The sequence below is a fragment of the Mus musculus genome, chromosome 16, assembly GCF_000001635.26.
Source record: "Mus musculus strain C57BL/6J chromosome 16, GRCm38.p6 C57BL/6J".
Taxonomy (NCBI): Eukaryota; Metazoa; Chordata; class Mammalia; order Rodentia; family Muridae; genus Mus; species Mus musculus.
The window spans coordinates 56854792-56875945 of NC_000082.6; the positions used below are offsets into that span (position 1 = coordinate 56854792).

The following is a 21154-nucleotide window of genomic DNA, read 5'->3' on the forward strand; positions in this document are numbered from 1 at the left end:
AGGATCCTTTTAACTGGACAATAAACTTCTACAAAGGAGCAGCTATGTCCCTGATCATTGTATCCATTGAATGGGAGCTATTGTACCGCAGGGTCCAAAGGACTAAGAGAAGACAGGAATATCTGCATTCTACTCAGAAACCTCATCCAGATGTGCATGACAGCCCTGTGAACAGTCACCCCATTGTACTGAGGTGTCCAAAGAACTAAGAGAAAACAGGAATATCTGCATCCTATTCAGCTGACATTCAGATGTGCACTCACTATGAACAGAGTGTATCAACAGAGCAACCCACGGCACCTTAAAGCACTCCAGGAGAAATACATCCCAAGTTACTAAGAGCATTGAAAAGCTAAGAGCCTAGGAATATGTGAAAGTCAAGTGAAGCATGATCATAGTGTGGTAAGGGAGGAGGAAGCAATGCTAATTACAGTGTGGTCAGAGAGCTGAGGTGTGACTTAGAGGAATACAGGATATGTAGTGTTGTAGCCTCTGCTCCTCCCCTCCACCACAGGATGGGCATTGTTAGGCATCTCTAAGTATTAGAGATCACAAATGGAACTTAATTCCTCTTTATTCCCAACATCCTAGACAGAACTATCCACTCCCTGGAGTTAGTAGGAAGGATGTTTGTGAGTGGAACTCACAGTAGTGCCTTAAACTGTTTGTGTTACAACTATGTATAACCTTTGCTTCAGAACCTTGGCTTGCTCTCAGTGGGGAGAGCTGTACCAAAGTCCAGTCTAAATCCCCCTTCTTAAGACTCAGCAACAACTTGGTAAGGGTAATAGAGAACCAAGGGGTCTAGTCCACAGACTCAATGATTATCATATTAAAAACTGAAGTCACTCCTTTTAATAAATAATACCATGTCCTTTTATTCTATCACACAGAGAGCTGGAAGTGGGGTGGAGAGATGGCTCGGTGGTTAAGAGCACTTGCTGTTCTTTCAGAGGACCCAGGTTCAATTCCCAGCACCTACATGGCATCTTACAACTACTTTTAATTTCAGCTCCAAAGAATCTGACAGCTTCTTTTGGCCTCTCTGAATAATACCTGCACATAAATAGAATACATATTCAGGTATATATATATATATTGGTTTTTGGAGACAGGGTTTCTCTGTATAGCCCTGACTATCCTGGAACTCACTTTGTAGACCAGTCTGGCCTCGAACTCAGAAATCCACCTGCCTCTACCTCCCAAGTGCTGGGATTAAAGGCGTGTGCCACCACCGCCTGGCTATATATAATATTTTTAAAGGAGTTAGAATCTGGAAGCACTAAGTTAAGACTATAAGAGATGAATGGACAACACCATGGACTTAAGACTTTTAAAATAGATCTCCATCCAGAGTGGGGCATGATGGTATATGAGAGAGGCACCAAGAACTAGCTTCTTCCTCTGCAACATAGAACTGAAATCAAGAGCATATCTGCCTGTAGAAATGTGTAGGCGTGGGAGAGAGCTAGAATTACATGTCAGACAGAACCAGCGTTGGATATCCTTGTACAAGAAACAGTGTGTTCCAGCATCTACCACACACCACGGTTACTGAGCCAGTAAAATCCATTGGGGGGAGGGGGTATGGGTTAAAGAGAGACTCCCAGTAAGAGAGAAAGCTGTTAGTCAGCTCCATACCAAAAAGGTTGGCATCTTACTGGCTTATTGCCACTATAGATAGAAAGACCTGTGGTCTACAGAGCAGGCTAATGTTAAAGAAGTTTACTGCATCTTCTTGTGAACTGTCAGGGTGCTGAAGCTTCGAACTATTTTGAAAAGGGTCCTGTAGCTGGACCCTGTTTGGGTTGCAGGAAGACAGGGCAGTAGTCCCTTTAGGATCTCATGGATATCACCTTTCATCGCAGGACGTGGGAGCTTCTAAGCAACGCCTTGGTTCTAGGGAGTGACTCTTAGCGGTCTATAACATAGGGGTGTGGGTCTTAACGCTGTGGGAGGGAGTGATACCGTCCTCTAGGATTGGCAAGTCAAGGAATCTGCCCCTCAGCCCTGGGGCATGACTACTTACAAGTAGAAACCTCCTCTGGGATGGAAGACAGCGGCCTCACCAGTCACTGCCCCTACCTTGTCAACATAGAACTTTGTGGATCTTTTGCCCTTAGCTTCAGAGTGGCCAGGGAATAGCTCTGATATACTTCCACACCATGAAACATAATAAGAACATACATACATACACACACACACACACACACACACACACGCAAGATGCTGTACAATCTAGTTCAGGTAATAGCTCACATTCAGTGCTAACTTCTACCCTGAAACTCAGTTAAGAGGAATTTCAAGTTTGTTTCATCTGCAAATTACTCCTGCTTAACACTTGGTAGGTACTTTGCTGAAAAGAATGCAGGATGTATGTGTGTGTGGACCAATGTATGTGTGTACAAAAGTGCAAGCTCCGGCTAAGTGCAGAGCACCCAGCCTAAGATGACCCCAAGAGAAGCTGAGCTCAGCAAAGGTAACAGCCTGTCTCTCTCACTCTTCACTAGTCCCAACATCTCAGTCAAGATAATTTTCCCCTTCTTTTTTAATGTTCCATTACTATTATTATTACTATTACTATTGTAAATATATTATCATCATCATTATTTTACTTTTTCTTCTTTTCTGTTGCTGTTGCTTTTTTATTTTATTATTTTGTTTTATTTTACTTTTGTTGCAATGGAGTTCAAACCCAGCACCTTGCACACCTTGCCACCTGAGCTTCCTTCTCATTGCACTTAAGATTAACTATATTCAGCTTTAAACATCTTATTCAAACCCCAAAAGACACTCCAACCTAAAGAAAGGGGGTGGGGCAGCAAGACCTCCCAGCCACCAACCTTTTCTCAGGTAGGCACAGCAAAGTCTCACTCCTGAAAAGACACACCCACTTTAACAGGAGAGGAGAATTGCACAAGCTTTGCTGACGCTCCATCTGTGTGGGTCTATTATACATGTCAAACACAAGCCTTATCAGATGAGCCCTGCTTACGGGGCTGTATGTGACTGGCACAGTAGAAGAGCTATGATTCCAGCATTTACATCTTTATATGAAGTTTATGGATCTGCAACCATGTCTAATCAGAGGATAAGAGCTTCAAGTCCTTCAGCACAGTCCAGAATCACTTTGACCAGTAACAACAGTGTCTATGGAACTCCCATTGATTTATAGGCTACCATTCCCATTGTGTAAGTAGCCAGAAAGGATACACCCATACACTCTAGACCACAGCTGCATAAATTACTAGGGTGTTCAACTCTTATAAGTCCTACAGGGAAGTGAGTCATGTCAACTCTTGTAGGGTTGGTACTTAATTGCTACTGACAAAGCCACCAAGAGTGTAGACTACATTACAGTGTCAAGCTGGAAATACTGTCAACCTTATGTAACAAACCAATATGCCAAGCTATATTGTCACTCTCTTAACAAGAAAGCACAAGCAAGAAAAACAAAGTAGAAACACCCTGGCAGACATATAGAGGGATGGAATGGGATAAAGGACCCAGAATAAGTATACTCAGCCAACCAATTTTTAATGAAATTGACAAAAATGAGTGTCAGATGATAGCTACAGCAAATTCTGCTGGGAAAACTGTATATTCACATAGAGAACACTGAATACTATCCCTCTCACCCTGTACAAAAACTAACTCCAAACAAACCAAAAACCTTAATATGCAGAAGATACTCATGGAAAACAGAAGAAACCCACTTTATAGCCAGCAAAGGCAGTGATTTTATTTCAGGGATTTCAAAGACAAAGGAATAAAGGCCAGACAATTGGGTTTGCCCCAGACTTAGAGACCTCTGCACAAGCAAGAACTCCATCACCAGGGTGAAGGAGCAGCCTGCAGAGGGACGGCACTTTACTAACTTAACCAGAAAGAACATTAACACTCAGCACATACAGATTACTTCAAAAACTTAACAAGAAATAATGCAATTAAAAATGGGCAAGTGATTGAATAGACTCCTTTCAAAAACTGTACAAATGGCCAACAAACATATTGAAGAACTGCTAAATATCTTTTGCCATCACGGAAATGAAAATCAGAACCATAATGAAATGCCACCTCATGCCAACCATTATCAACAAGAAGTACTAATGAGAAGGGACAGGGTGGGGGGGAGGGGAAAGTGGGACGTATGGAGAGAATATCTTCAATATAAAATACGTTTCAGCATGAAATTATTTTTTTAAAAAATCAATGACTACTTACAATCAACCAACTAATAAGAAAATAACAAAGGCCTTCTGGGGCACATAAAGAGAACCCTTATAAACTGTGGCTGGGTGTGTAAATCTGTGCTGACTCTATATCACCCATCTCTACCCCTGCTGAATGCATTTATTGAAGGAAGTAAAGTTGGCATATAAAAGAGGTACACGCGTGCCCATGCTTGCCAAGCACCGGGAAGAGCAGATAAGACACAGAATCTGCTTCTGGGGTTTTTCAGTAGATATATAAAAATACCGTAGATGCAATATGTATGAGGAAGAAATCTGGCCATTTGCAGGAAATGAAGGAGAGCACCTCCTTAAGTGAAGTACGTCAGAAAAAGAAAAGGTGACATAGGTGTCAAGGAAAGAGGCAAAGAGAAGAGAGGAAAGAGTGGGAAGGTCGATGGACATGATCAGTGCAAAATGTACATGCACAGAAGATCAGGGAAGCAATTAATGTTTGTGATGGTTTGAATATGCTTGGCCCAGAGAATAGTACTATTTGGAGGTGTGGCCTCATTGGAGTAGGTGTGTTACTGTGGGCGTGAGCAGCGGGTAAGAGCACTGACTGCTCTTCTGAAGGTCCTGATTTCAAATCCCAACAACTACATGGTGGCTCACAACCACCCATAATGGAATCTGATGCCCTCTTTTGGTGTGTCTGAAGACAGCTACAGTGTACTTACTCATAATAAATAAATAAATAAATATCTTTTAAAAAAAAAAAAGAAGAAGAACAAGAGAGCAAGAGAGCGAGGAGGGGGCAAGCAGCTCAAAAACAAAACAAAACAGAACAAAACAAAAACAAAAACAAAAGCAAAAACAAAAACAAAAACAAAGAAACAAAGACACTCATTCTAGTGCCTAGAAGACAGTTTTCGCCTCACAGCCTACGGTTGAAGATGTAGAACTCTCAGCTCCTCCTGCACTGTGCCTGCCTGGAGGCTGCCATGTTCCCACTTTGATGATACTGGACTGAACCTCTGAGCCTGTAAACCAGACCCAAATAAATGTTGTCCTTATGAGAGTTGCCTTGGTCATGGTGTCTGTCCACAGCAGTAAAACCCTAAGACAATGGTTGTAATCAATATGTTAATAATTAGAGCAAGTAAATCAAAGGATTTCATTTTTAAAGGACCAAGTTGATGGAATACAATGGTTAAGACATCAGGCAGTCACGCCAAGGTATTTTATATTATTTGTGACTATTGAGAAGGGTGTTGTTTCCCTAATTTCTTTCTCAGCCTGTTTATCCTTTGTATACAGAAAGGCCATTAACTTGTTTGAGTTAATTTTATATCCAGCTACTTCATTGAAGCTGTTTATCAGGCTTAGGAGTTCTCTGGTGGAATTTTTAGGGTCACTTATATATACTATCATATCATCTGCAAAAAGTGATATTTGGACTTCTTCCTTTCCAATTTGTATCCCCTTGATCTCCTTTTGTTGTCTAATTGCTCTGGCTAGGACTTCAAGTACAATGTTGAATAGGTAGGGCGAGAGTGGACAGCCTTGTGGCGTGACTCTAACTAAGGAAGTGAAAGATCTATATGATAAGAACTTCAAGTCTCTAAAGAAAGAAATTAAAGAAGATCTCAGAAGATGGAAAGATCTCCCATGCTCATGGATTGGCAGGATCAACATTGTACAAATGGCTATCTTGCCAAAAGCAATCTACAGATTCAATGCAATCCCCATCAAAATTCCAACTCAATTCTTCAACGAATTAGAAAGAGCAATCTGCAAATTCATCTGGAATAACAAAAAACCTAGGATAGCAAAAACTCTACTCAAGGATAAAAGAACCTCTGATGGAATCACCATGCCTGGCCTAAAGCTTTACTACAGAGCAATTGTTATAAAAACTGCATGGTACTGGTATAGTGACAGACAAGTAGACCAATGGAACAGAATTGAAGACCCAGAGATGAACCCACACACCTATGGTCACTTGATCTTTGACAAGGGAGCTAAAAACATTCAGTGGAAAAAAAATCAGCATTTTTAACAAATGGTGCTGGCACAACTGGTTGTTATCATGTAGAAGAATGCGAATTGATCCATTTCTATCTCCTTGTACTAAGGTCAAATCTAAGTGGATTAAGGAACTCCACACAAAACCAGAGACACTGAAACTTATAGAGGAGAAAGTAGGGAAAAGCCTCGAAGATATGGGTACAGGGGAAAAATTCCTGAATAGAACAGCAATGGCTTGTGCTGTAAGATCAAGAATCGATAAATGGGACCTCATAAAATTGCAAAGCTTCTGCAAAGCAAAAGACACCGTCAATAAGACAAAAAGGCCACCAACAGATTGGGAAAGGATCTTTACCTATCCCAAATCGGATAGGGGATTAATATCCAATATATATAAAGAACTCAAGAAGGTGGACTCCAGAAAATCAAATAACCCCATTAAAATATGGGGCTCAGAGCTGAACAAAGAATTCTCACCTGAGGAATACCGAATGGCAGAGAAGCACCTGAAAAAATGTTCAACATCCTTAATCATCAGGGAAATGCAAGTCAAAACAACCCTGAGATTCCACCTCACATCAGTCAGAATGGCTAAGATCAAAAACTCAGGTGACAGCAGATGCTGGCAAGGATGTGGAGAAAGGGGAACACTCCTCCATTGTTGGTGGGATTGCAAGCTTGTACAACCACTCTGGAAATCAGTCTGGCAGTTCCTCAGAAAATTGGACATAGTACTACCAGAGGATCCCGCAATACCTCTCCTGGGCATATATCCAGAAGATGTCCCAACCGGTAAAAAGAACACATGCTCCACTATGTTTATAGCAGCCTTGTTTATAATAGCCAGAAGCTGGAAAGAACCCAGATGCCCCTCAACAGAGGAATGGATACAGAAAATGTGGTACATTTACACAATGGAATACTACTCAGCTATTAAAAAAATGAATTTATGAAATTCCTAGGCAAATGGATGGACCTGGAGGGTATCATCCTGAGTGAAGTAACCCAATCACAAAGGAACTCGCACAATATGTACTCACTGATAAGTGGATAATAGCCCAGAAACTTAGGATACCCAAGATATAAGATACAACTTGCCAAACGCATGAAATTCAAGAAGAACGAAGACCAAAGTTTGGACACTTTACCCTTTCTTAGAAATGGGAACAAAACACCCATAGAAGGAGTTACAGAGACAAAATTTGGAGCTGTGATGAAAGGATGGACCATCTAGTGACTGCCATATGCAGGGATCCATCCCATAATCAGCTTCCAAATGCTGACACCATTGCATACACTAGCAAGATTTCGCTGAAAGGACCTAGTTATAGCTCTCTCTTGTGAGACTATGCTGGGGCCTAGCAAACACAGAAGTGGATGATCACAGTCAGCTATTGGATGGGTCACATGGCCCCTAATGGAGGAGCTAGAGAAATTACCCAAGGAGCTAAAGGGAACTGCAACCCTATAGGTGGAACAACAATATGAACTAACCAGTACCCGGGAGCTCTTGTCTTTAGCTGCATATGTATCAAAAGATGGCCTAGTTGGCCATCACTGCAAAGAGAGGCCCATTGGACTTGCAAACTTTATATGCCCCAGTACAGGGGAACGCCAGGGCCAAAAAGGGGAAGTGGGTGGGTAGGGGACTGTGGGGGGTGGGTATGGGGGACCTTTGGGATAGCATTGAAAATGTAAATGAGGAAAATACCTAATAAAAAAAAAGACATCAGGCAGTGGCAAGCCTAGGAGCCTGGCAAGATTAAGGGCTCAGGGATGTCAGGCAGGTCACTAGAATTCAGATGGAAGGTGGAGCAATATAGCCTCACGTTAAAAACAGCAAGGCACAGAAGGGTAAAGTCAAAGGAATCAAGAAAAACAAAGTTCTGCAATGCGAACATCTTGACGGACTACAAATACAATTGCCTGATGGGTTCCCAGTTCCCTTTCTTAGCTGCCAAAAGGCCCAGGAGGAGTGGCCTCCAAAAGAAGAGGTGACAAGGAATGCTGGTGGGAGGGAGCAGAGTAGGGAGGGGTCAATGAAGGGTTGACATCCTCTGGGGCATTGGGCTCACAGTCATCAAGGTTCACTTTTCAATCCTGTTACTCTGTATCTTAACCATAAGAATGACTCCAAAATAAGACACCAGCAGATCACCGTAGAACATTAGCAACCTCAGAAGAGGCTTAGGGGAGAGCTATGACAACACTCCGCAATCAAACACAGACAAAACCCCAGAATTTAGAAACTAACACCTCTTCTATTTATATGTGCTAGTTTAAAAAACAAAAAACAAACAAAAACAACTTTGCAATCATAACCTGGAGGTGTCAAGTAGCAGCAGATGACCCCACGCAGGAGCCAGGTCGCCCAGATGAGCTACTCTGACGGGCATTGTTCTCTTCCTATAGCCTGTGTGGGCAGCCAGATGACACAATATGATGGCAGCAGGGCATGTATGGGAATTCACCCTGCTGATTTGCGCCATCCTAGGTCCAGCCAAGAAGAGGTCACAACTGAGAGGAATGTAAACCTTTGCCAAAGTGAGGCTGGAAAAAAAGCTGAAAGCTCCCCACATCCCACCTTAGACTGTCCAGATCCAGGCATATTTGGAGGTGGGTCCCATTTATCCTCATTGACTAAGGGGCCTGAGCACATGGCAGAAGGAACTTAGCTCCTAGCAGAATCTCTGCCTTGCATTCTAGGGTGATGTGCCCTGCTGTGTTCAGTAGGACCTGACCTATGACAATCTTTCTCTCATTGGACAGAGAAAGAAGTCGTTGCAATCCCTGGTCTCAGCAGAGGCTAGAGACAAACTCATCTAGAAGGGAATCCCACCTCAGCTCATTCCAAGGGGGCTAACAAAGAGAAACAAGGTTAATAAAAATAAAAGTGATTGAGAGGACTCTGAGAGATTAGGACCTGCTGGATTGGGGGAAGGGGGAAGTTTGCCAGCAGTTTGATGGCCTCTGCCTTCAGCCTGCCCCACTTCGTTCTGGTATCATTTGCCATTCCTCTATCACGCTAGCTCTCTCAGAAGGTCAACAGAACCCGTTATGTCCATATTCTATGGAACATCCCTTCTCACCTCACTTGAGTCTCTAGTAGAACTTGGCAGAGACAAGCACCACCCCATCCCTGAAAGACAACATCTCATCTGTTTTTCTCTATCTGGAATCTTCTTTTCTGTGTCTCATAAACATCTAACTTCTCGAACCTGGAATGTCCCAGGGATCATTTTAGGCTCTTTTCCATTTTTGCTCAGTTCTGAGGGAGAGGTCTCATCCTGCTTGAAACACTGTGCCATGTATTCACTTCTCCCAAGTGCCTAACTTTGGGCCAGTCTTCTCCCTGAATGTTCAGCTTCCGTCCCACCTGGTTTCTCCACCCAAGTGCCTACCATGCCTCTTAAACCAAGAACTGTCTAAAAGAGAGGTCGGAACATAACTCCTAACACACCTGACTAGGGAGGGCCTGCTCACAGCAAAACTTGTAGCCATCCTTGACTCTGAATTGGCTCTCACTTCCCACATCCAATCCACTGGAAAATCACTCCATCTCCAAATATGCCCAGATCTGTCCAGCCCTCATCATCTCCACTGCTACCACTCTCGTGCAGAAAGCATCATTACAATTGCCTCTGAGGTGACTTCAATTGATAATGGCCCTAGGAGGCTCATATATTTTGTTACGAGGCCCCTAGTTGGTAGAACAATTTTGGAAAGGATTAGAAGGTATGGTGGGTGGCCTTACTGAAGGAGGTGTTCTACAGAGTGGGCTTTAAGGTTTAAAAAGCCCTTGACAGACCCAGTCTTTCTCATTCTCTGCCATGTGATTGTGGGTCAGACCTCAGCCAGTGTTCCAGCACCATGCCTGCTGCCTGCTGCCTGACGCCTGACCCCTGACCCCTTTCTCCTCACCATCTTGATCACAGACTCACCTTCTGAAATTGGAAGCAAGTCCTCCATTAAATGCTTCCTTTTATAAGTGGCCCTGGTCATTATGCCTCTTCCCAGCAGTGGAACAGCAACTAAGACAATCTCCCAGCTGGTGTCCACTTTGCCTCTGCCATTGTTAGACTATTCTCAACATGAGTGCAGTTCTGTAGACATGCAGGTCAAGCCCAAGTCCACACAAGGACACCCTTGACCCCATGACCCATGCAAGCCAGATCACCACTTCTTCAACACCCCACAGTTGAGTCTCTTCCCCACCAACCACACTGCCTTCCTGCTTGTCCTAAAGTATGCCAGGATTGCCTCCTTAGGGCATTGGCACATGGGACCCCTCCTGCTTGAAAAGCTCTTCCCTCAAAAGATATGTTCAAATGCAATCGTTTCACATCAGCATATTTTAAAAATTGCTTCAATACTTCATCTCTATTTTTTACTTTATTTTCTCTACAGTAATTGTCTTTTAATATACTGCATAATTTACTGTTATTATGTTATTATACTCCACATCCTTTTCCTAATAAGAAGCAATGCCCTATAAAACCTGATTTATGAATAAAGAATTTCATCTGTATTCTTCTTCACTTCCAGATTCCTAGTTCTCAGAATTAGATGGACTAAATACTTCCATAGGAAACCCTTGGTACATAGGTGGGTGAAGGATAATGAAGATGGATGGATGGATGGATGGATGGATGGATGGATGATAGATGGATGGATGAAATGATAATTGGATTGAAAATGTGAATAGAAAACTTCAGTGGATGGAAGGCTTTTTAGTTCAATTTTAAATTCCATTACAGTCCCAGAGGGTTAAATATCACAGAAATCAAATGAAATAAAATTCAACATTAAAGAGCTTTAATCTCTTCTCTGACTGACTAATAGCAATGGTAACATCTAGCATAAGATATATGGTCTTTCTACAAGTTCATTAGAACTGGGTAGTTTAAGCTTTGCTTCATTCTTCTATAATACATAAGAAGCCAACTAGGGAAATGCTTGTGATTTTAAGAGTCAAATTTGACAGTCCATGGCCTTAAGGCTAGAGAATGGAGCAGGAAAGGATGTTAGCAGAGTCAAGGGAGCTTGATTTCACTGTGACGCTACCACATGACAGACAGCACAGCAGGCTCTTTGCTTACTTTACCTGCAAAGATATCTATCACCCTGAGAATCTGATATCACACCACTTTACGCATAAAGGAACTGAAGTTCAGAGGTTAAGTTATTGCACAAGGTCTCAAATGCATAGTAAATCTGCATTCAGACTTCAGACTATGTTTATATCAATCAACATTCTTAGTCTGTACATTGTCAAATGAAAGGATATTTGAGATATAGTAAGCCAGCTGTTGGCTGTCAGTCTGTTGGCTGTCAGTCTGTTGCTTCTATGTCAATGAATCTTGACTAGTAGAACAAAATATACAAAGGCTCAAAGGTTCATGCTATGTGCCAAAACACTCATACTCCATGGTACTCAAACTCTTTGATAGCTGGCTTCTTCTCCTCCTTGACCTCATACTGGCAATTGGAGCCCTACTCCTCCTGGATTCCCTGCCTCATCCAATTTCCAAAAGAACAGATAAGAAGCATTGCAAACATCACTGTCAATCAGATCTGGTTCAATACCAAAGTGACCCTAACATAGAGGCTGATAACTATAATTGTACCTCCCCTTTATAAAGCAAAAAGGGAGAAATGTGGGGATGGAAAGCCGTGTGACTAGGGGAGCCAGTCCAGAGCAAGAGTGAGGTCGAGCTATGTCCAAATTCTGAAAATTTCATCCTGAGACTGGCAAGAGTAGGGCTGTTTCCTCCTTGCTCTGGGCTGCGTGTCCCAACACATGTAGCCTTATGACCTCCACATCTGCCACCCTTGAGGTAGCAGTCATGTGGCTGGTGGCCAGATTACAGGTTAAACTTCTTCCCTTCCTATAAGGACATGTTCAGCAAGCACCTAGAATTCCTCTTCATGCAAATGAAGCATTCCCAGCTTCTCAGCATCAGCCAATGATGTGCACTCACTCCAAAGACCCCTACCCACTCCCCAAGTTTTATATAGCTTTTGTAGCCCCCAATAAAGGAGAGCTGTTTCACAGAAAACTGTCATAGGAGAAGGCTGTTTCTCCCACACCCTTGCACATGTAACCCACCCGCTCAGCTAAGTTCATTCCTTCCAGTCTGGCCTATACACAACAGTGCCTGGATACCCCCAAGTGTAGAAACAAACCTGGGCCGGCAACAGTCCACATCCACCTTCTAAGATACTTATCTGGCTTGGTTTCAGTGCGCCAAGCATCTCAGACAGATGCAAGACTGATAAGAATTGGACAGTTAAAATCAAGGTTTTGTTTTGAAGTTAGTGCTAAGAAGTTTCTGGACTTAAAAAAAGAAGAAGATAAGAAGATAGGGCTTCTCGGCTTATAGTCATAGTCAAACATGCACACACTCATAAACACATACCTCCCCCACTCATAAATACATACATATTCTTCTATGCACATAATTCATATGCACACACATCCACAAACATGTTCACACACACATTCATTTATACACATTTTTGTGTATAGCAAAAGCAACTAATAAAAAACTTTAAAATTAGTAACTTTTACTTTTGCTCAAGTCCCCAAGGGTTGTGGGTGTTGAAGATGTGCTGTACAGTAGGTACAGCCTAGAAGATGCTACTTACCACCCCAAAAACGTCTGTTTCAATAGCATCCGTCTTGCAGCAACCCTTCTAATTCCCATTCCTCCTCCCACTCACAGCTTCTCTGTGCACGTTTGACTTATTGTCAGCAGTTTCCACCAGGACTCATCTGACAGAAACCTGGCCCACAGCACTCTGTAATTAGTGTCATCCGGCACACAAATCTGGTTGTCAGTCTGTTTGTGAAGCTTCCAGTTTGCCAGAAGACAGAGTGTTTGTCCAATCAGAAAGTCATCAGTTAATGGCTGCCTCTCTTGTAACTGAATAGTAACTATGCCCATTTGTTGTCACTCTCACCAAGTTTGTCTTCCCACTCTGGGACACTGTTGAGCCAGCCCACTTAGATGCTGAGCAGGTCAACATGAAAGTATGAGGCTCCCGTGAGGATGCTGCCCACCCCCAGTTTGCTTCTCTCACCTGGACCAGCCTACCAAGCCAACCGCCTCAGATTCATTCAACCCAAGGAAGAGGATAAGTACCTCAGACCGCACCCTCTGCCTGAACTGCATGTATGAAGATTAAGAAATCCCGGAACTACTCCTCATAGTCAGCGATGATGATCATTTTAGCATTGGGATCTGCCAATAAAACAAGATTAGTGGTATACATACATATCACTTTTAGCCAGTGATATACCTTGCAAATGTACCCTTCCAGGCCTTACCACATTCTTTATGAATTATCTTCCTTAGCCAAGTCTATCAATAGGTCTCATGATTAAACTGAGGAACTGAAACATAGTCATAAAGAACTCTGGCCTAAGAGCCGGCATTTCCATGTTTACAGTGGGCTTACAATGGGCAGCCTCCTTAATGACTAAATTCCATGTATGAATCAAGGACATCTCGAAATCAAACTGCCCCTTACTTGACCTCCTTCCACCCTTTTTCAAGATCTGCATCACTAAAGAAGTTTAGCAGGCGTGGGTGGGTCCTCTTAATTTCAGGAAACTAAGGAAGGCTCTTTAGAGTGGTGTGCACATTTTCCTTTACATCCAATACACAATTCATATGAATGAGGAAGGCCATCAGGCAGAGACTCTTCATCATTTCGTGGAATTTCTATGTGAATAGGACTGCAGGAAGTCACTGTCAGACGGTTGCAGGTTTGGGAAATGGCATGAGAATATAGGAAAGAGAAACCAATGGATTAACAACATAAGACTGGGAATATGGTGGTTAAGAAACTCTGTAGGGATGGGAGACACCAAGAAAACAATGCTGTTCAGACAAAACATTGGTGCACATACGAACTCACAGAGACTGTGGCAGCATAAACAGGGCCTGCAAGGGAGTTCCAGTGCTGAGAGGGGAAGTGGACATGAGACACCATCCCTAACCCAGAAGTTATCTCCAATTGACAGCAGCTCACAAAGGAAAATTTAATTTTCTTCAGCGGATTATCAGAGGATATATAAGCTATACTTGGGCAGGTTACATGCTCAGCAGTAGATGGTCGGCACAAAAGAAACTCAATGGCACTTTTTTGAGGGTTCATTTGTTTTGTTTTATTTTGTTTTGGATGTTTGGTTGGTTGGTTGGGTTTTTTTTTTTTTGGTTTTTTGAGTTTTTTTGGAATTTTTTTGTCTATAATGCTCTGCTTGATCATTTTGTACTTTATTGGACTTTTACTTATATATTTTATTTTAAAAAGACAGAGAAAGAAAGAACCTAAATTCCATTAAGTAGAAAACAGCCCACAGAAAGTAGGCTAAGGAAGGCTAAGTGAGGTGGGATGTGGTAAGTGGATGGCATCTAGGTAAAGGCCAAAAATAATAATTAGGAGTCATCACATTGCAAGAACAGTTTGGCTTAATTGGATTTGTCTTGTCAACCTTCTATTAGAATTTCAGTCTCAAACCTAATAAATATTGTCTTAATCTTTTTCTCCTTATTATGCCTAGACTTTAATATATATATTAAATATATATATATATAGTAAGAAAGAAAATAATTAAAACTTCATGTGCACATTGAAAAAGAAAGGAAGGAAGGGAACAACGAGGAAAGGAGAGAGGGAGGGATGGATGGAGGAAGGGACGGAGAGAGGGACAGAGGGAGGAAGGGAGGGAGGGAGCAAACAGGGGCTGTGGTCAAGTAAAATGCTCTTGACTCTTTTACCACAGTCAGGCTAACTCCTCAAGCAACACCATCTCCCTTCTGAGAACCAGTTAGCACGGAGCTGTTTATCTAAAACAGTCTCATCCACTCACCACACCCTATTTTGCATGTCAACCCCTGCAAAGCATAATTATAAAAGGCAAGGTCAGCCACACTTTTCATAATTAGCATCACATAGATTATATCAAGTTTCAGTGAAATTTTCCACAGTCTGACTCGTCCTTGGCTCCACCTTCTTAGACATGTCCAGAAATACAGAGAACAATCTGGAACTCCTGAGACAGAATTGCAAGCTTCTTAATGTCCTCTTGCTGTCCCTTTCTCTTGGAAAGAAAAACAAAACAAAAGCAAACAAACAAAACAACAATAAAGCCAAGCTAGAACCTCCTCCAGTGCATAATTACTGGAAGAAAATAAAATTCTAAGCACACCATGTCTAGGGTTGTGGATACTGCAGGAATTATTACATCCTGTAAGTGAATCAAGTGAATTGTTCTGACCCTGTGATGATAATACTAAGTTCCATTCTCCCCACATTCCTTCAGCTCCATCCAATCACACTATCCATAGCAGTTGCCACTGGCAGCGTCCCAAGTGTTCCAAGAACATTGGTGGGACATCAATTTTCACAAAGGTTGACTGACCCTTTCTTCCAGTCTGAATTTCTCCAAGAGTCAAATGTTGATTGCATAATGATAATGACACCCCACTCTGATATTCAAGTTGAAGATTTTTCTAGTCCTCAAGAATCTAATAATTATAAGAAAAAATTCCCATTTCTGTACAGGCAGAGTGGAAAAGAACGTCTGGGCCCAGTTCACGTCAAACTTGTCCTGGCAGGGAAATGTCTAACAAAGATATGCAGAAAATGTCAGGCTGACCCTTGGGGTTGGGAAGGAGTGAATCAGACACACAGCCATGGGACTCAAGGCAAAAGCTGTCAAAATTACAAAGGGAGAAGAGATATCCAGGCTCAACCTGCAGAGCTCTGTTATGGACTGAAGAGCCACTGTTCAGGCAAGACCCTAACCTCTGATACTGACAACGTCCTTGATCATCCTCCTCTGCCACTGTGCTAATGGGATGTGGCCCTCTTCACTCTTGCCAACAACCACACTGGGATTCAAAGACTCTGAACCTTAACCCCACTGAGATTGTGCTTCCCACTGCAGCCCGTACTCCCGCCTATGACTTTTGAGTCTTATTCATCTGCCTTAGAAGATCAGTGCCACCTCTCCTACTAACCTTCACTGTCTGTTACACAGTAAATAGCATGTAGTTGGATAATAACTGAGTTTCGCTTGCTGTAATCCAATGGGGGGGGGTATCAAATAAGGCTAAATATTTTTGCTTAAGCAATAATAGATATCAAAGACGAACTGCTGCTCAGGAGCCAAAGCAAATATCCATACAGACAACTGTCTGGCAGTGTCTGGCTTGTTATATTCAAAATGTGACACTGAAGTCAATTGTTGGACTTAAGCAGTTGTGGAAATATTCCTCCAGGGTAGCTAGGCAAAGTGGCCTTTTGTTTTAAACACAACTGATCTACTGTTTTTGAGGTGCCAGATATTGTGGGTGCCAGATATTATCTGAATTGGAAGTAGATTGATTTTTTTAATTCTTATAAATATTTTTCAGCTCTGAGATAAGGGTGACTGGAAACAGTTGGATTCCTGGGAAGTTGTTACATTATGATTTGATGGCCTACACAGTAGCAGCACTGAGACTGGTACCAGTAATTTCCCACTACCCAGGAAGACTTTCCAAATGACTCAACCCCATGGACTCATAGATTGTGGGCTTTCTAGTATGACCGGGTTAGGCAACATCTCTGGTCTATGAGTGCCAAGTTCTCTTTTCATTTCCCTTTGATTTTGTTATCACTAAATGATTAAGGCTAACTAGTATGTAATGAAAAACAATGTATTCCTCACAAGCCAGGAGCACAAGGAAAGAAAGTAAGAGACATCATGCTTCCTCATAATGACCAGAGAACAATGCCTTATGGTACAATCTCTTCCTCTCCTTATGAAGCCATTAATGCCATTAAGAGGCCCTGCCCTCATGACTTCACCTAATCCCAATTACTTCCTTAAAGGACCCACCACCACATTAGCATACAAACCTGGGAATTAAGTTTCCACAATTTGACTTTGTACCAGATATGTTTATACCTACACCATAACAACCCTAAATCCTAGCCTATCATTAGTTCCAGCAAAAGCCTCTGCTCACCTGTGATGCTGATCCTTCCCAGGGATCCCCTAAGGAATCTAAGGCGCCTCCCCTTCTCTCTAAAACTCTCTCTCTTCAAACACTCTGAAATCTAGTCACCTTCATTCTCCCTTAAGGTCCTCTCACCAATGTTCAGCTCAAGAAATCTGAACTCTACCTGCTCTGAGACTCTTCTCCCTTAGACAGTCTCTTCTGGTGAAGTCCTGGAGCAGGGAGGATTCACATCTCGTTTACTTCTGGTCTATGAGTTTTCTTCGGTGCTTCATAACCAGGATCATAGGAAGCACTAACATATTTCTAGTGATATCAAACCAAAGATAAATCTAGCTATGGTACTCATCTGTTGTAGAAGGAAAATGCTTTAAAATTCTGCCCACTTTTCAACAATTATAAATATCACAGAGCAGAGATGTTCCTTTAGCCAACTTTAAAAAAGGTCCTTGAACCACCTACCTCAGAGTCATCCAAAATTTGACAAAAATAACTTGATATATTCTACTTAATATTAATATTAATATAGATTAATATTTATATACTTAATGTTAATATTAAATATACATTTCTCAAAATTAAAGCATAAGAAGGTTTGTCACTGGGGTGACAATTAATTAACAAAAGACAAAAGAATCATCTTCCAAGAGTCCAGAAATCATCAGAGTAGACAACAGACAAACAAGCCAAAACCAAAACTACTGGCAGGTCAGTTTTCTAGAAGCCATGGCTCTCTATAGCTCAATGAATCATTCTGCCTGTAGCTGCTACCTTGGCATTGTTGCCACAGGCATGTGCAGTGGTGAGATGAGGCGAGAGTCCTAGCTGCTCCCATACAGAATATTCTCTGGACAGCAATCATCAAAGGTCAAAGCCACACCAGACAGGAAACTGTTTGGCGAGAGTAAAGACTTTACCTCAGTTCTTTACCTAAGCACTGGACAATGGCAATCAAGCTTCCTAATGGATAATCTTCCCCAATGGGAGCAAGGTAACCACAATGGACTATCTTCATTTTGTTCCCCAATCTCAGAGGCATTTGGAATGAGCTCTCCAAAGTATTGTTCTTTCAGAAGGAAACAAACAACCCAAAAGCACTTATGAGGCATGAAGCGTCTTCACACTAAGGTGGCCAGGGGAGCATCAGGTAATGCTACTAAAGTTAAGTTGCCCAGATCTTTTCTGGGACTTGGTTTTAAGCCTCACATGTTGCTCATTCTGAAAGGTCAGTGAAAGGTCCTCACTGCCCAAGAGGCAGCGATGAAAGTGTTTGCCCATGCTTGATCTAATATAAAGGAATTTTATGGTTGGGGGGTGACCACAAGATGAGGAACTCTATTAAAGGGTCTCAGCATTAAGAAGGAGGAGGATCGCTGTCTCAGTGACTGAGAACCACTGATCAAACAGATGAAAGAACAAATGGAAGTGTTTATCACATTCTCAGTCACTGTGACTCACTTTTCCCCAAAGCCTGAACACTCTTTATTAGCAGTGGGGACACCTAGTGAGCAGAGGTTGGCATGGAAGAGGGTGGAAACCACATTCTTTAGACACAGGGATTAACGCCCCTGAGCAGGAACTGACTTGAAACCCTTCTCTCTGGGGACTTGCCTTCATGCTGCCAGAAGGCACCATGCAGGCTTTCAAACGAGAGAAGCAAGCAAGGCAGCCCTACCCAGTTATGCCTATGAATCACAACATCCACCAGGTCCAATAACCCTAAGGGTACAGTACTGGTATGCACAACTTAGTGGTAGCCAACAGTTCTCTAATTGGACTTAAGACTTGCTCAATGAGAGTGAAATCATGCTAGAAATGTTACTGATAACCTAGTTAAGTACCCAGGGCTAGTGAAGCCATGGACCTTGAAGGAGAACCTACAACAACTACTTTATTAAACCTGCACAATCTCAAACTACATTCTAAACATTTGGCCTTATACCCACAGACACATGTTAGTCTTACTCCCTCGCCTCTCATCAAGAAAATGGCTGTTGACAACAAAAGGAGACCACTGAAGAAAACCTCAGCCAATCAAACTGCAGTGTTGTGGAGCCCAGTCCCAATGGATACATCTACAACACAACTCGGACACCTCAGGCACAGGTATCATTGTAAAAGAAGGTACCCGAAGATAAATAAGAGCCAGAGGCACAAGGGGGTTTGCAGTCAGATTGTGTCTTCTAGAATTGTCAAAAAACTACACCCATAAAGTTTCTACAGTATGACTGACTAAACATTAGCTTAACTAGGATGGCACCATAGTCATGCTAATGTGGACTGGGAGAAAGACAGGGGAGGCCTCAGACTGCATGGAAACAGGAAAGTAAGTAATGCTGAGAGTGGGAGATTGAGTTTTCCCCACAGGAGAGCCCACCAATTGATTGTCCAAACCTAATTGTCTGCTCTGGAATTATATTCATACAGGAAACATTATACAGAACGAACAGGTTGTATTTATGTTTTTAGAAACACACAGGTAACAACAGTTAAAGCAAATAAACACCATGAATTTGAAAGAGTACTGAGGTGGGTGGGGATTTGTGTGGATTTGTAGGGAAGGGGAAATGGTGTATTTACATCATTGATATGTTTAGGAAAAGATAAAGAGATAGGAGCTATGTCTTATTGGGATGTGGAAGAGGGAAGGGAAGGGGGAAGGGAAGAGCCCAAGAGGGCAAGAGAGAAGCAAGAGGGAAGCAAGAGTAAGAGAGGGAGGAGGGGGCAAGCAGCCCCTTTAATAGTGGGTAAGGCCTGCCTGGCTGTTGCTAGGTAACTGTGGGGAGGAGCATACCTGGCTGTTGCCAGGTAACTGCAGGGTAGAGTTCAGATAGAATGCTAACAATTATAATTTCAAAAAAAAAAGAAAGATGGTAGGTATAAAAGCAAAGCTATATGAAGTGGCTTAAGGCTTCCTAATAAAGGGTAAGGATCTGGCTTTATTTGAAATGAAATGAAAAAAAGCCTTTAGGGGTAGGGTTGGCTAAAAGGAAGAATGAGTGACTTTTTTTTTTGTTTGCACTACTTATTTGTTTGCACAAACTGTCTGGATGCCTTGCAGTCTTTTAAAGAAGCCAGTAGTGAAAATGTCTTTTAAACTGTTCTGTAGAGGGCTTTGCTGTCTATAAAATTAACTCAAACAAGTCAATGGCCTTTCTCTACACAAAGGATAAACAGGCTAAGAAAGAAATTAGGGAAACAACACCCTTTTCAATAGCCACAAATAATATAAAATACCTTGGCATGACTCTAACTAAGGAAGTGAAAGATCTGTATGATAAGAACTTCAAGTCTTTGAAGAAAGAAATTAAAGAAGATCTCAGAAGATGAAAAGATCTCCCATGCTCATGGATAGGCAGGATCAATATAGTAAAACTGGCTATCTTGCCAAAAGCAATCTACAGATTCAATGCAATCCACATCAAAATTCCAACTCAATTCTTCAACAAATTAGACAAGGTAATCTGCAAATTCATGTGGAATAACAAAAAACCTAGGATAGCAAAAACTCTTCTCAAGGATAAAAGAACCTCTGGTGGAATCACTATGCCTGACCTAAAGCTGTCCACTGAGCAATTGTGATAAAAACTGCATGGTACTGGTATAGCGACAGACAAGTAGACCAATGGAATAGAATTGAAGACCCAGAAATGAACCCACACACCTATGGTCACTTGATCTTTGACAAGGGAGCTAAAACCATCCAGTGGAAAAAAGACAGCATTTTCAACAAATGGTGCTGGCACAACTGGCGGTTATCATGTAGAAGAATGCAAATTGATCCATTCCTATCTCCTTGTACTAAGGTCAAATCTAAGTGGGTTAAGGAACTCCACATAAAACCAGAGACACTGAAACTTATAGAGGAGAAAGTGGGGAAAAGCCTTGAAGATATGGGCACAGGGGAAAAAATAACTGAATAGAACAGCAATGGCT

General features: G+C 42.1%; 1 protein-coding gene across 4 annotated transcripts in view; it reads right to left on the reverse strand.

The window, feature by feature from the left end:
- Tmem45a (transmembrane protein 45a) overlaps positions 1–21154 on the reverse strand; it is an 81273-nt gene that overhangs the window by 49631 nt on the left and 10488 nt on the right. The window contains exon 1 of one of the 4 annotated variants that reach the window (XM_030249197.1): positions 12852–12975. The exons of 2 other annotated variants lie outside the window; for them this stretch is intronic. The gene's annotated coding sequence lies outside the window, so the exon portion shown is untranslated. Of the gene's footprint in view, positions 1–12851; positions 12976–21154 lie in introns of those variants that run through there. One more of the 4 variants, XM_006522396.3, reaches the window with a different exon arrangement.